General features: G+C 41.8%; 1 protein-coding gene across 1 annotated transcript in view; it reads left to right on the plus strand.

Moving 5' to 3' along the window:
- Positions 1 to 14448, plus strand: part of LOC109897928 (ephrin type-B receptor 1-like) — a 179502-nt gene that overhangs the window by 12677 nt on the left and 152377 nt on the right. The window lies entirely within an intron of this gene.

Raw genomic sequence — 14448 nt, forward strand, 5'->3', positions numbered from 1 at the left:
AGCGTTCCCACTGAAACTTAGCCCAGGGGTAAGAGCCTCGTTAGCCCTGGGCTAAGTGAGAGTTTAGCCCGGGGCTAAACGAGTGTTCACACTTGCACATTCTAAAGTGGGCTAGCACCAACCTTATCGCAGGGCTAACTGGCCCTGCTTCAGAGCATGGTTATCACTGACTTTTCGAGGCTAGCCCCAGAAACATAGTGCCAAAATAACCTGTGTGAAACGGGGTCAAGAACAACGCATCACATTTTCACTGTCCAATCACAAAAGCTGCACTTTCACTTAATTTGCATTTGTTGTGATGTGTCTTGGATGCATTCTGCACACTATATTATTAAGTACATTCATGCAATTTCTTTCTCCCAACTGAGGACAAAAACTTGACAAAAAACATTATTTGCTATGGCTAACAGAAACAGTTGCTATGCAGGCTATCTAGTGTCTTCTCACTTAGCTAGCCAACTGAAGCTACATCCTCTACAGCTGGAAAGGCAGAAAACACTCCCTTTTCTTAGCTTTTCTATAGAAATTTATTTGGATATAGCTATCCATGATTATAATATTGTTGCATATTTTGTCTGGATCAGAAAAGTTGATGTCTTGTCCTTGCACAGCATTTGCTGTACAGGACCGATATCGCATGTCAAAGTCAAACATTGTTTCCGAGGTCAGACAGGCAGACAGCAAAGTTTAAACAAACCATCACTGTTGGAAATCAAATGCTAGGCTAGAAGCAGGAGGAAATCAAATGCTAGGCTAGAAGCAGGAGGAAATCAAATGCTAGGCTAGAAGCAGGAGGAAATCAAATGCTAGGCTAGAAGCAGGAGGAAATCAAATGCTAGGCTAGAAGCAGGAGGAAATCAAATGCTAGGCTAGAAGCAGGAGGAAATCAAATGCTAGACTAGAAGCAGGAGGAAATCAAATGCTAGGCTAGAAGCAGGAGGAAATCAAATGCTAGGCTAGAAGCAGGAGGAAAATAATGGGTTAATAAATGCCTTATTGCTTATAACATTGGTCACGTGGCAGAGATAGAATGTTGGTTGCATGTGTGTTTGTCCATTAGCCCAGGGTTTTGAAATACAACTGTGAATCCTTAGCCCAGGTCTAAAGCTTTTCCCAGGGTCAACAAGTGCTTGTGTGAACACAGAATAAGCTAGCCCAGGGCCAGTCTTAGCATGGAGCTAAGAACATTCCAGTGTGAACAGGCCTTTTTATGACCAACTTTTAGTTAAAGTGGCTACGATATTAAATAGATCAGATTGTTGTACTCCAGTAAAAAGGAATAAGACACATTTGACCTCAAACGAGGACCAGGTTTCTTCTTCCCTACCAGGATGTGATTGACAGACAAATGTAACTGTCTTTAAGGTCTTTAACAAGCACGTAAAACCAATGGTGACTTTATAAAACCTTCTCCATGACTGCTGTTGAGCACATGTTTTGACTGTCTGTCAACCTCATTGTCAAAAGTCTATTCATTAATTATTCTTATCTCGTTTCACACGTTTTCAACATTTATTGAGTGATAAATAAAGAGTTTATTAAGAAAAACTAAAAAGTTATAAAAATATCCAGTAATATGTTGTAAACAACAAAGAAAGAAGCAAGAAATGAGCTGCTATAACTTTTACGAGAATCGCCTGTAGCAGAAAACGAACAAAATAACTTGTTTACACAGACCCAAAAATCTATCACATTTTTCTGCTGGCGGACCAGAGACGAGCAGTATGATACCCAACACGGATTTCATCTCACCATAGCAACAATCTCTTCAATCTTGTTAAAAAAACAATTAACCCCCCCAAACACACACATACACACTCACACTCAATGTGCTGGTTTGTGTATGAGATACAGTATAAATGTGTTTGCAGTTTGTTTGGGGTGTGTATGTAATATGTTTGTACTTTTGGGCAATCTGTTTGTGCCTTTTCTGTAGGGATGTATGTATCTGTAAATCTATGAGCTCAGTCAGTGACAGTGGCTCTGTTATCTCTGGGAAGAGCTCATTCAGGTTTAAATCACTGGACAGGCACATCTTTGGCACAATGCCCAACCTTTCTGATTTACACAGATGTGAGGGGATAGGCCCTACAATCAGAAAGCCATTCACAAAATCTATGGCAACAAGAGTCTTGCTTTCAGTCACCAGCGACAGACATTTTTACCCACTGTCATTTCCCCCCCCCCTACTGTAACTCAGACAGCACACACACACCAACACACACACACACACACCGACACACACACACCTTCCCTTAGCCCACTGTCTGCCAAGCGGAAGATATTACAGTCAATAAAACATAGCTCCTTGGCCATGGTCCCAGCCTGCTGAACCGCCAGCGTGGTCCTTCCCTTGCGGTCATAGAGCTCAATGATGTCTGATAGCGGAGCGACCTGAAGCTAAGAGGGGAGATGACTCCATTCAGCCCACTGCTAAGAGAGACTGTGTTTATAAATCTACATATTCTGCAAGTCTCAGGCCCAGTGGCTTCATGGAAGGACATGGACTGAATATTGCCATTTTCTTACTACTGTAGGCCTGCTATGTTCCACAAAATGAGAGTTGCGTTGTGCCCTCACCTATGTGTTCTTCTCTGATAGTTTGAGCTAATTACTCGTGGATACATACACTACACAGTCATTTCCCTTTTCCCTTTTTCCCTTCCTCTCATTTTTTTATCTGTCTTTTATTTCAAATGTTCATTTCCAAGACACACACATACATACATACATACATACATACATACATACATACATACATACATACATACATACATACATACAAAAGGATTCTTTCCCCTTTTCACTGCACTCCCAGGACGATTACTTGAGATCAGGGCAATTACCTGGGAAAACGGAAAGCAATTTGCTTCGCTTGGCAAAAACTCATCACAGATTGCTTCTGTACCTGGTCCCCTTCGACATTCATTAAGATGCTGCTGAACTTTGGGGAGCCCTGGTAACTGAAAGCAATTCCAGCCATCTCAGCAAGCTGTTGAATGAAATAGAGTGCATGGTTTTTGGGAGAGGAGGGGAAAATGGACAGAGATGTATTTTTTTTTTAAAGCTATTAAAACAAGCTTGCTTTTAGCACTGGACAATTGTGACTTTATAACAAGACTCACAGCTGTAATCACTGCCAAATGTGACTTTATAACAAGACTCACAGCTGTAATCACTGCCAAATGTGACTTTATAACAAGACTCACAGCTGTAATCACTGCCAAATGTGATTCTAACATGTATTGACTCAGGGGGTTGAATACTTATCTAATCAAATGTTTGTGTCTCTGCTGATTCTGCTTTGCAATCCTCCTGCTCTAAGCTGGGGCCTAAACCTTAGGAGAGGGGAACTGTTCTGGCAGGAAGTCAAGTGTGGTCTTAGGAGCGAGCAGACACAGACTCCTAAAATCTCGCTTGACTTGCTCGCCCTCAGAGGTAGGTGTCCCCCCCCCCCCTCCCCCCCGTTCAAACATGTTAGATTTCTGTTTCCGGCTAAAGTCCCCCGCCCTCCATCACACTACCCACGCCCTCAGTCTGGGGTTGAATGAGTACCGAAGATAACAGGTGACGAGCTCAAAGTGACACTTTGTGTGGCACAAAGATAGTGTGCCCTTACCCAAACTCCAATTCCTTGTACAACAATCCAAAATGTGTCAGTTTGCACGATGCATCAGTTACCCCATGTAGGCTATGTCAAAAATACACAGGTTAATACAACGTAGTAATTCCATGTAGAGTTTTAGAAAATAAACAAATGAATTAGACCAGCATAGTTGCTGATATGACAGGATTAGCATTAAAAATGTGACCAAAGGTTGGGAAATCAAGTAAAGTGGCTGTAGATCATTTGAAAATCATTTTAATGAATAGAATGACAGTAAAACAGTTATGTGTTTGCTGAGTAGTTAGCTGAAATTCACGACGATTGTGTTTATTTTGAACTTTCTGTACTGTTAACATTCATTTCCAGTAAATTTCACTCACTATCAACGGTGCTGGTCCAATGACTTTGCTTATTTTCTAACACTTCTGAATGGAAATATTACATTGTCCTAACCTTTGTTATCTTCAACCTAGCATGTAAGCATGAATATGATGAGATTAATCCAGAATAGTTATTGGCAAATTTGATGACCTCCCTCTTGACAAAAGATAAACATTTTTGAAGTTTTGGAGTTCATTTCATGCAATGTATGCATTATCAGAAAGGCAGAAAAGACATGAATGTATCCTGCGGAACAATGAGAACATGAATGCATTATCAGAAAGGCAGAAAAGACATGAATGTATCCTGCGGAACAATGAGAACATGAATGCATTATCAGAAAGGCAGAAAATACATGAATGTATCCTGCGGAACAATGAGAACATGAATGCATTATCAGAAAGGCAGAAAAGACATGAATGTATCCTGCGGAACAATGAGAACATGAATGCATTATCAGAAAGGCAGAAAAGACATGAATGTATCCTGCGGAACAATGAGAACATGAATTCATTATCAGAAAGGCAGAAAAGACATGAATGTATCCTGCGGAACAATGAGAACATGAATGCATTATCAGAAAGGCAGAAAAGACATGAATGTATCCTGCGGAACAATGAGAACATGAATGCATTATCAGAAAGGCAGAAAAGACATGAATGTATCCTGCGGAACAATGAGAACATGAATGCATTATCAGAAAGGCAGAAAAGACATGAATGTATCCTGCGGAACAATGAGAACATGAATGCATTATCAGAAAGGCAGAAAAGACATGAATGTATCCTGCGGAACAATGAGAACATGAATGCATTATCAGAAAGGCAGAAAAGACATGAATGTATCCTGCGGAACAATGAGAACATGAATTCATTATCAGAAAGGCAGAAAAGACATGAATGTATCCTGCGGAACAATGGGAACATGAATGCATTATCAGAAAGGCAGAAAAGACATGAATGTATCCTGCGGAACAATGAGAACATGAATGCATTATCAGAAAGGCAGAAAAGACATGAATGTATCCTGCGGAACAATGAGAACATGAATGCATTATCAGAAAGGCAGAAAAGACATGAATGTATCCTGCGGAACAATGAGAACATGAATGCATTATCAGAAAGGCAGAAAAGACATGAATGTATCCTGCGGAACAATGAGAACATGAATGCATTATCAGAAAGGCAGAAAAGACATGAATGTATCCTGCGGAACAATGAGAACATGAATGCATTATCAGAAAGGCAGAAAAGACATGAATGTATCCTGCGGAACAATGAGAACATGAATGCATTATCAGAAAGGCAGAAAAGACATGAATGTATCCTGCGGAACAATGAGAACATGAATGCATTATCAGAAAGGCAGAAAAGACATGAATGTATCCTGCGGAACAATGAGAACATGTATGCATTATCAGAAAGGCAGAAAAGACATGAATGTATCCTGCGGAACAATGAGAACATGTATGCATTATCAGAAAGGCAGAAAAGACATGAATGTATCCTGCGGAACAATGAGAACATGAATGCATTATCAGAAAGGCAGAAAAGACATGAATGTATCCTGCGGAACAATGAGAACATGAATGCATTATCAGAAAGGCAGAAAAGACATGAATGTATCCTGCGGAACAATGAGAACATGAATGCATTATCAGAAATGCAGAAAAGACATGAATGTATCCTGCGGAACAATGAGAACATGAATGCATTATCAGAAAGGCAGAAAAGACATGAATGTATCCTGCGGAACAATGAGAACATGAATGCATTATCAGAAAGGCAGAAAAGACATGAATGTATCCTGCGGAACAATGAGAACATGAATGCATTATCAGAAAGGCAGAAAAGACATGAATGTATCCTGCGGAACAATGAGAACATGAATGCATTATCAGAAAGGCAGAAAAGACATGAATGTATCCTGCGGAACAATGAGAACATGAATGCATTATCAGAAAGGCAGAAAAGACATGAATGTATCCTGCGGAACAATGAGAACATGAATGCATTATCAGAAAGGCAGAAAAGACATGAATGTATCCTGCGGAACAATGAGAACATGAATGCATTATCAGAAAGGCAGAAAAGACATGAATGTATCCTGCGGAACAATGAGAACATGAATGCATTATCAGAAAGGCAGAAAAGACATGAATGTATCCTGCGGAACAATGAGAACATGTATGCATTATCAGAAAGGCAGAAAAGACATGAATGTATCCTGCGGAACAATGAGAACATGTATGCATTATCAGAAAGGCAGAAAAGACATGAATGTATCCTGCGGAACAATGAGAACATGAATGCATTATCAGAAAGGCAGAAAAGACATGAATGTATCCTGCGGAACAATGAGAACATGAATGCATTATCAGAAAGGCAGAAAAGACATGAATGTATCCTGCGGAACAATGAGAACATGAATGCATTATCAGAAATGCAGAAAAGACATGAATGTATCCTGCGGAACAATGAGAACATGAATGCATTATCAGAAAGGCAGAAAAGACATGAATGAAATAACCCTATTTTAGATTTGCTGCACAAAGCACTAAATTGATCATGCCACATCAGTAAAATGCACATCTTTGGAGTACCTGGCTGGCATTATATTTGCTGCCAGGTCACCAGTGATACAAGTCAGTATTCGACCATCCATGTCTGAGGACGTCGGGAGATGACGTGGAAACGGACCATTAGGGGCACCACTAGGTGCTGGTTTAGATATACAGTGCATTAGGAAAGTGTTCAGACCCCTTGACTTTTTCGACCGCCTTATTCTAAAATGGATCTACATGCAATACCCCATAATGACAAAGAAATGCCTTTTTTACATAAGTATTCAGATCTAGATAACGGTACCAAAATAAGTGTGGAACCACCAAGAACCCGATGATCACTCTGACAGAGCTCCAGAGTTCCTCTGTGGAGATGGGAGAACCTTCCAGAAGGACAACCATCTCTGCAGCACTCCACCAATCAGGCCTTTATGGTAAAGTGGCCAGATGGAAGCCACTCTTCAGTAAAAAGGCACATGACAGAGTCCACCTAAAGGACTCTCCGACCATAAAATACTGTAAGATTCTCGGACCTCCCTGGTGACACAGCGGTCTAAGGCACTGCATCGCAGTGCAAGAGGCATTACTCCAGACCCGAGTCCCATAGGACGGTGCACAATTGGCCCAGCGTTGTCCAGGTAAGTGAAGGGTTTGACTGCATGCTCCCCAGCTGAAACTGTTCAGAACAGTTTGCATATATTATGTCAACATTTTGTGACGTTTTTGTTCCTTTTGGACTTCGGCAAGTTTTTTTTTTGCCTGTTGGTCACAACATTTCTTGAGGCAAGCCGAAGTTGGTAGCTGAAGTCCACGCCCCATTGTTGGCTATTGGTTAACAGTTGGGATACTTCAATGAAGTGCCCGTAGTTATTCAGTGAGAGACGACTCGTCCTCATGCACATTGTTTCACTGCACCAAACACCATAGTAAGTTGCAAATATGCACAAAAACGTCACAATGAATGATTTCTTGAGTTATCTTAGATCCAGCCCAGCCCGGGCTCAGTCTTCAGCAAGCAGTGGAAGAGTGAGGAGCTCTCTCATAAACCACTAACCTGCACAAAAACAGCTGGGCCAACACCCATGGACCATTGCTCCTGCAGTCCTGGACTCTCCCAACAAATGCGTCACTGACCTATAATCCAGTTCTATTAGTCTTCTCTTCCTGTTCGTTATATGTTTTTGTTTTTGTCTGTTTGGGCTGTGGCAATAACTGTGTGAATTGTATCCCTGTCTCTTACTGGTCAGTTCCATTCTCTAACCGGAACGCCGGGACAGTTGGACCTACAGTGCCTTCTGGAAGTATTCAGACCCCCTTTTCCACATTTTGTTACGTTACAGCCTTATTCTAAAATGTATTAAATAGTTACTTTCTCCACACAATAACCCATAATGCCAAAGCGAAATCAGGTTTTTAGAAATGTTTGTAAATGTAGAAAAATATATATATATCACATTTACATAAGTATTCAGACCCTTTCCTCAGTACTTTGTTGAAGCACCTTTGTCAGCGATTACAGCCTCAAGTTTTCTTGGGTAGCCACATGCTTGGCACACCTGTATTTGGGGAGTTTCTCACATTCTTCTCTGCAGAACTTCTCAAGCTCTGTCAGTTTGGATGGGAAGTGTCCCTGCACAGCTTTTTTCAGGTCTCTCCAGAGACATTTGATCGGGTTCAAGTCCGGGCTCTGGCTGGGCCACTCAAGGACATTCAGAGACTTGTCCCGAAGCCACTTCTGTGTTGTCTTGGCTGTAGGCTTACGGTCATTGTCCTGTTGGAAGATGAACCTTCCCCCCAGTCTGAGGTCCTGAGTGCTCTGGAGCAGGTTTTCATCAAGGATCTCTCTGTACTTTGCTCCTTTCATCTTACCCTCAATCCTGACTAGTTTCCCATTTCTCTGCCACTGAATACATCCCTAAAGCATGATAGTGCCACCACCATGTGTCACTGTAGGGATGGTGCCAGGCTTCCTCCAGACGTGACGCTTGGCATTCAGGCCAAAGAGTTCAACTTGGTTTCATCAGAACAGAGAATCTTTTTTTGTTTTTTGTATTTTACCCCCTTTTCTCCACAATTTCAATCTTGTCTCATCGCTGCAACTCCCCAACGGGGGGAGAGAGAGGGGAAGGTGGAGTCATGCATCCTCTGAAACATGACCCACCTAACCGCGCTTCTTAACACCCGACAACTTAACATGGAAGCCAGCTGCACCAAAATTGCAGGAACCCGGCCCGCCACAAGGAGTCGCTAGAGCGCGATGAGCCAAGTGAAGCACCCCCCCCCAATAAAAACGTACCCTTACCCGGACAACGCTGGGCCAATTGTGCGCCGTGCTATGGGACTCGGGTCTGGAGTAACACCTCTAGCACTGCGATGGCTTTCTACAGTGTTATTGCACCATTCACACGGAAGGGAAGTCAAGTGATGTAGTGGAGAGCAGGGTCCCAGGTTGTGAGAGTGGATTAGTACAGACTGAACAGGCCAGCAGCTGATGGCTAACACAGTCCAGTGAGACTTATCCCCAGCCCAGCCGCCGGCTATCTTTCAGCTACCTGATGGTGGTGGTTTTATGAGACCTGATGTTCTGAGGGGGAAGGTCACTCCTGGAATGTGTGAGTGGGATCAGCTCAGTCAGAGCAGTTATCCAGAGCCTGTTTAAAGGCTCCAAAGCTTTAAGTCTATTGTCCCAACTTGCCAAATGAAGCTTAAGCGGTAATCGTCTCAGGGCTGTGGCCAGAGCCCTGGGGGAACCTGAATGTATGGGCCCTGTCGTCCAGAGGGGCCCAGCCCTGATAGGCCCCCCTAGAGGTGTTGAGAGAGGGAGGCTCCTGAGCTCCAAATGATCAGGGATCAGAGCACATAAACCTGTGTTTACCATGGCTCTCCCACAGCCTCTGGCCTGTTTGCCTTTCCCAGACAGCAGTGGAAAGGAGGCAGAGGGAGAAGAGGAAGAGAGATGGTGAGACAGACTGAACTTCTGCTGAGTTTTGGATGTGATGATGGATGACACAAAGTTACATTAAAGAAGTACAGCTAATGACACACTCATATTCACCCAGATCAAGTTTCACAGTGTACACACCAGCACAACCAGGCCTGTTATCGGGGGTAACCGGAATGTTTCAGGCTAATTTGGGGTCACTGAAGTTCAAGCGATGCAAAAGCACGCTCACTACACGGCCTTAGACAGACAGATAGAACATGTATTATGTTTCAGCACTGTGTGTATGTGTGGGCACCCCATAGACGGTAATCTCCTCTTTCCTGTTGTGCTGACATCTAGGGATTATGTTTTAAGACCAGTGCTCAAAAGACATTAATTGGGAACATGCAAAGGTGTGTTCTAAATAATGATTCCATAGGAGTTCAAAACCTTTTTGGCACCTAACCAGTAGAGACAAATTATTAAAATATTATTCACGCAACATTCTGAAAACACACCTATTTTAGTGTAATTGTGTGTTGCTTTTGAACTAGGCAAGTCAGTTACAAACAAATTCTTATTTACAATGGCGGGCAAACTGCCTTGTTCAGGGGCAGAGCGACATATTTTTACCTTGTCAGCTCAGGGATCTAGCAACCTTTCAGCTACTGGCCTAACGCTCTAACCACTAGGCTACCTGCCGCCCCTGTGCATATTACTTTTTGGCATGCTCTCTTTTAGGGCTCATTTGTAATACTAACCTTATTGTTGTCCCGATGGTTGAATTCAACCTTGGCTTTTACTTCCATGAAGTTATTTCACAGTATTTCTGTTCAGAGAGAAAGTGAGGGAGATATCTAAAGAAAGAGAGAGGTGGTAAGTCAACAGAGAGAGAGTGAGGGATACTGATTGTCTGTGTGCTGTATCTTTCTGGGCCGGAGCCTTTCGTAGACCAGGAGAATGTATCACAGGCCAGGGGTTATATCACCACTTATCTCCAGGGCCCCAAACAACACTATCAGCAGTACCCTCATCCACCAAGACTCTCCCACTGACCACAGAGCTGTATGTCTGCCAACAATTTCAATTCCCATCTCTGTCATAAACACCATTTTCGCTTTTCTCTCTTTGTTTCTTATTCCAACAACACTGAAATTATAGTTCTGGGGTTTGTCATGTGTGGTATTGAAGTATTCTCTGCTTTCTGTGCATAAAGCCTATAGTGGTGTTTGATGCATTACTTCCATAGTAAGTTCTCCCTTATAGAGTTGCTTTTCATAATTGTTTTTGTGGAAACCTAGTAGGCCCACTTGCAGCCCAGGGTCTGTTAAACATAGTCCAGGAAGCAGAAAAGCGAAACACTTAACTTGACATACCTGCAAAATGACACCATAGCCGATAGCAAAACACTGACAAACTACTGCTTCTGCCAATGTGTAACCAGACTAATTAGCCATACCTGAGTTTCTGTGAGGAGTAGTGAAGTGTGTTTGATGGTCTGATGAGAGAAATAGGGGAATAGTGTACTGTGGGACTTAAAACCCTTCATTATTTATGTTTGCTGCGAGAAGTAGCTGTCCTCCAGGCAGCTGAGCTGCATGTATAGTGGATGTTTAAAGGGCCAAAGATTGTTCAACTGTAAAATATATATATATATATTCACACACAAAAACACCTGTATAAAAGCAGGCATCAATTTGCTCAAATCGACTTCAACATATTCCGTTTTCCTCCAGTGGCTTCAATTTCTTCAGGATACGTTTCCACTGTATATAAAAATAATGCTTTTGCAAAGTCACATCGAACCTATCATAACCATACCGTACATAAGTAAAAAGAGAAAATAACAGAAAACAGTCTGAACCAAGCTTTCGGGGTCATGATAAGAGATCAGGAGAAGTCAGATCACACACCAGCCCCAGGTTCTTTACCCTGGCTTTGTTTAGAATGCTTTTTCCTGTTCTGTTCCGCTCCACATCCCTGCCTCTCCTGGCTTGGCCTGCTTCCAAAGTAAACAGTCCTAGTTCTGCTTTAAGCCAGTAAACTGATCAAATGCAAAAAAAAAACGCTAGTGTAGCGTTCTGATTTAGTGAGAATTCGAGAGAGAGAGCCAGAGAGAGTCAGCAAGAGCCAGAGAGAGTGAGAAAGAGAGAAGCAATTTCTTTTGGTTGGAATATTCACATTGTCTAAAGGTTAATGTGCCAATAACGCCTGGCTAATGCAGGTGATGTGTGTATGTTGTGCCACTGACATTCAGGTGGGGAATTACAGCACCAGACTTAATTATACTCAGTAAAGGGCAGACAGAGGTGGTTAGTTAATCTGCAAAGTTTTTTCACTGGCTGTTAGATAATGTTGTTTTTGCTAAGGTTATGTTCGGTGGAGATAAACCACTGTTTTGGGAGAAGAATACCTGTGAGGATAAAAACCAACAAAGAAACAAACAAGCATAGAATGGAATTTACAATCTGACCTAGTTACTCATGTTGGATGTTTCAGCTCATACCATCAGAATGACTACATGTGGAAGTATCACAACCTAATATCCAACTTAGCAGCTCATGTTTCCATGTTTTGAGCTCCCTCTCTTGTCCTTGATGAATCCTTTTTTATTTATTTTTATTTCAAATCCAATCAAATTTATTTATATAGCCCTTCGTACATCAGCTGATATCTCAAAGTGCTGTACAGAAACCCAGCCTAAAACCCCAGACAGCAAGCAATGCAGGTGTAGAAGCACGGTGGCTAGGAAAAACTCCCTAGAAAGGCCAAAACCTAGGAAGAAACCTAGGGAGGAACCAGGCTATGTGGGGTGGCCAGTCGTCTTCTGGCTGTGCCGGGTGGAGATTATAACAGAGATTATAACATGGCCAAGATGTTCAAATGTTCATAAATGACCAGCATGGTCAAATAATAATGAGGCAGATCAGTTGAAACTGGAGCAGCAGCACAGCCAGGTGGACTGGGGACAGCAAGGAGTCATCATGTCAGGTAGTCCTGAGGCATGGTCCTAGGGCTCAGGTCCTCTGAGAGAGAGAAAGAAAGAGAGAATTAGAGATTTCACCTTTATTTAACCAGGTAGGCCAGTTGAGAACAAGTTCTCATTTACAACTGCGACCTGGCCAAGATAAAGCAAAGCAGTGCAACACATACAACAACACAGAGTTACACATAAACAAACGTACAGTCAATAACACAAAAGAAAACTAGAAAAATCTATGTAGTGTGTGCAAATGTAGAAGATTAGGGAGGTAGGCAATAAATAGGCCATAGAGGCAAAATAATTACAATTTGGCATTATTACCGGAGTGATAGATGTACAGATGATGTTCCTTCCTCAGAGAGCCGCAGGGCTACAGAAGGTTAAGCTAGTCTGCTGCTCAGGACACATAATAGGAATCAACCTGAGGGGAATATGAGTGTTAGGATGATCCTGAGTGCAGTTTGATGCTGCTGCATCATGACAGATACATATATTTAAGCAATAAGGCCCAAGGAGATGTGGTATATGGCCAATATAACATGGCCAAGGGCTGTTCTTAGGCACGATACGAAGTGAAGTGCCTGGATACAGCCCTTAGCTGTGGTATATTGGCAATATACCACAAACCACCGAGGTGCCTTCTTGCTGTTACAAACTGGTTACCAACACAATTAGAATAGTAAACAAGTAATTTTGTGTCATACCCATGGTAAATTGTCTGATATACAATGGCTTTCAACAAATCAGCATTCAGGAGCCAAACTACCCAGTTCATAAATAATAATAATAACCTTAGGCAAAGTCACAACATTACATTCTAACCACAAACATGCATGTGCTAACCTGTTTGTTGTTGTGGCGGAAACATGCCATGATTGCCTGTGGTGCAGGTTTACCCCTCACTACTATGAGGGCAGAGAGCGGGTACCATGAGGTCGACCGATTATGATTTTTCAACACCGATACCGATTATTGGAGGACCAAAACAGCCAATACCGATTAATCTGCCGATTTATTTTAAAATGTATTTGTGATAATGACAATTGCAACAATACTGAATGAACACTTATTTTAACTTAATATAATACATCAATAAATTCAATTTAGCCTCAAATAAATAATGAAACATGTTCAATTTGGTTTAAATAATGCAAAAACAAAGTTTAGGAGAAGAAAGTAAAAGTGCAATATGTGCCATGTAATAAAGCTAACGTTTAAGTTCCTTGCTCAGAACATGAGAACATATGAAAGCTGGTGGTTCCTTTTAACATGAGTCTTCAATATTCCCAGGTAAAAAAAATAGCCAAATCGGTGTCCAAAAATACAGATTTCCGATTGTTATGAAAACTTGAAATCGTCCCTAATGAATCGGCCATTCTGATTAATCGGTCAACCTCTAATATGTGTATCATCTGACTGTAGAGAGGAGAGTGTCTTGTGTGACGTAGTCGTGTGAATGTATACTGTATGTCCGAATAGAGGATTAGAGGTGGATGGAGAAAGTTTCTCCCCTGGTCTGAATCCCAATCTTTCTCTCCACTTTATCCAATTCTCTCAATCGCTCTCTCTCTCTCCTTCTTTTTCCTTACATATATCAATTATCAATCATTGAGGACGGCGGCGCACAATTGACCCAGCGTCGTACGGGTTTGGCTGGTGTAGGCAGTCATTGTAAATAATAATTTGTTCTTAACTGACTTGCCTAGTTAAATAAAGGTTAAATAAAAAAGTATAAAATAAAAAATTCTGCAAAACCAGGATTCCCTATGATTTCATACAGTAGCACACTGTGGAAGTCCTGCTACAGTATATTTTGAGTCTTTGTACCTGCTCAAAGTGTTTGCCTTGCGAACCTTATAGTTAATGTGTTTACCCACAGCAAGTGTGCAAACCAGACTGAAATGGGTGATAGGCGTCACCAAGAAGAGGTATTGGGAGTCTGTTATCAAAAGAAAAACAGTTCTCTGTGGACTAAGGAGTGAAATGGAAAT

The sequence above is a fragment of the Oncorhynchus kisutch genome, linkage group LG10, assembly GCF_002021735.2.
Source record: "Oncorhynchus kisutch isolate 150728-3 linkage group LG10, Okis_V2, whole genome shotgun sequence".
Classification (NCBI taxonomy): domain Eukaryota; kingdom Metazoa; phylum Chordata; class Actinopteri; order Salmoniformes; family Salmonidae; genus Oncorhynchus; species Oncorhynchus kisutch.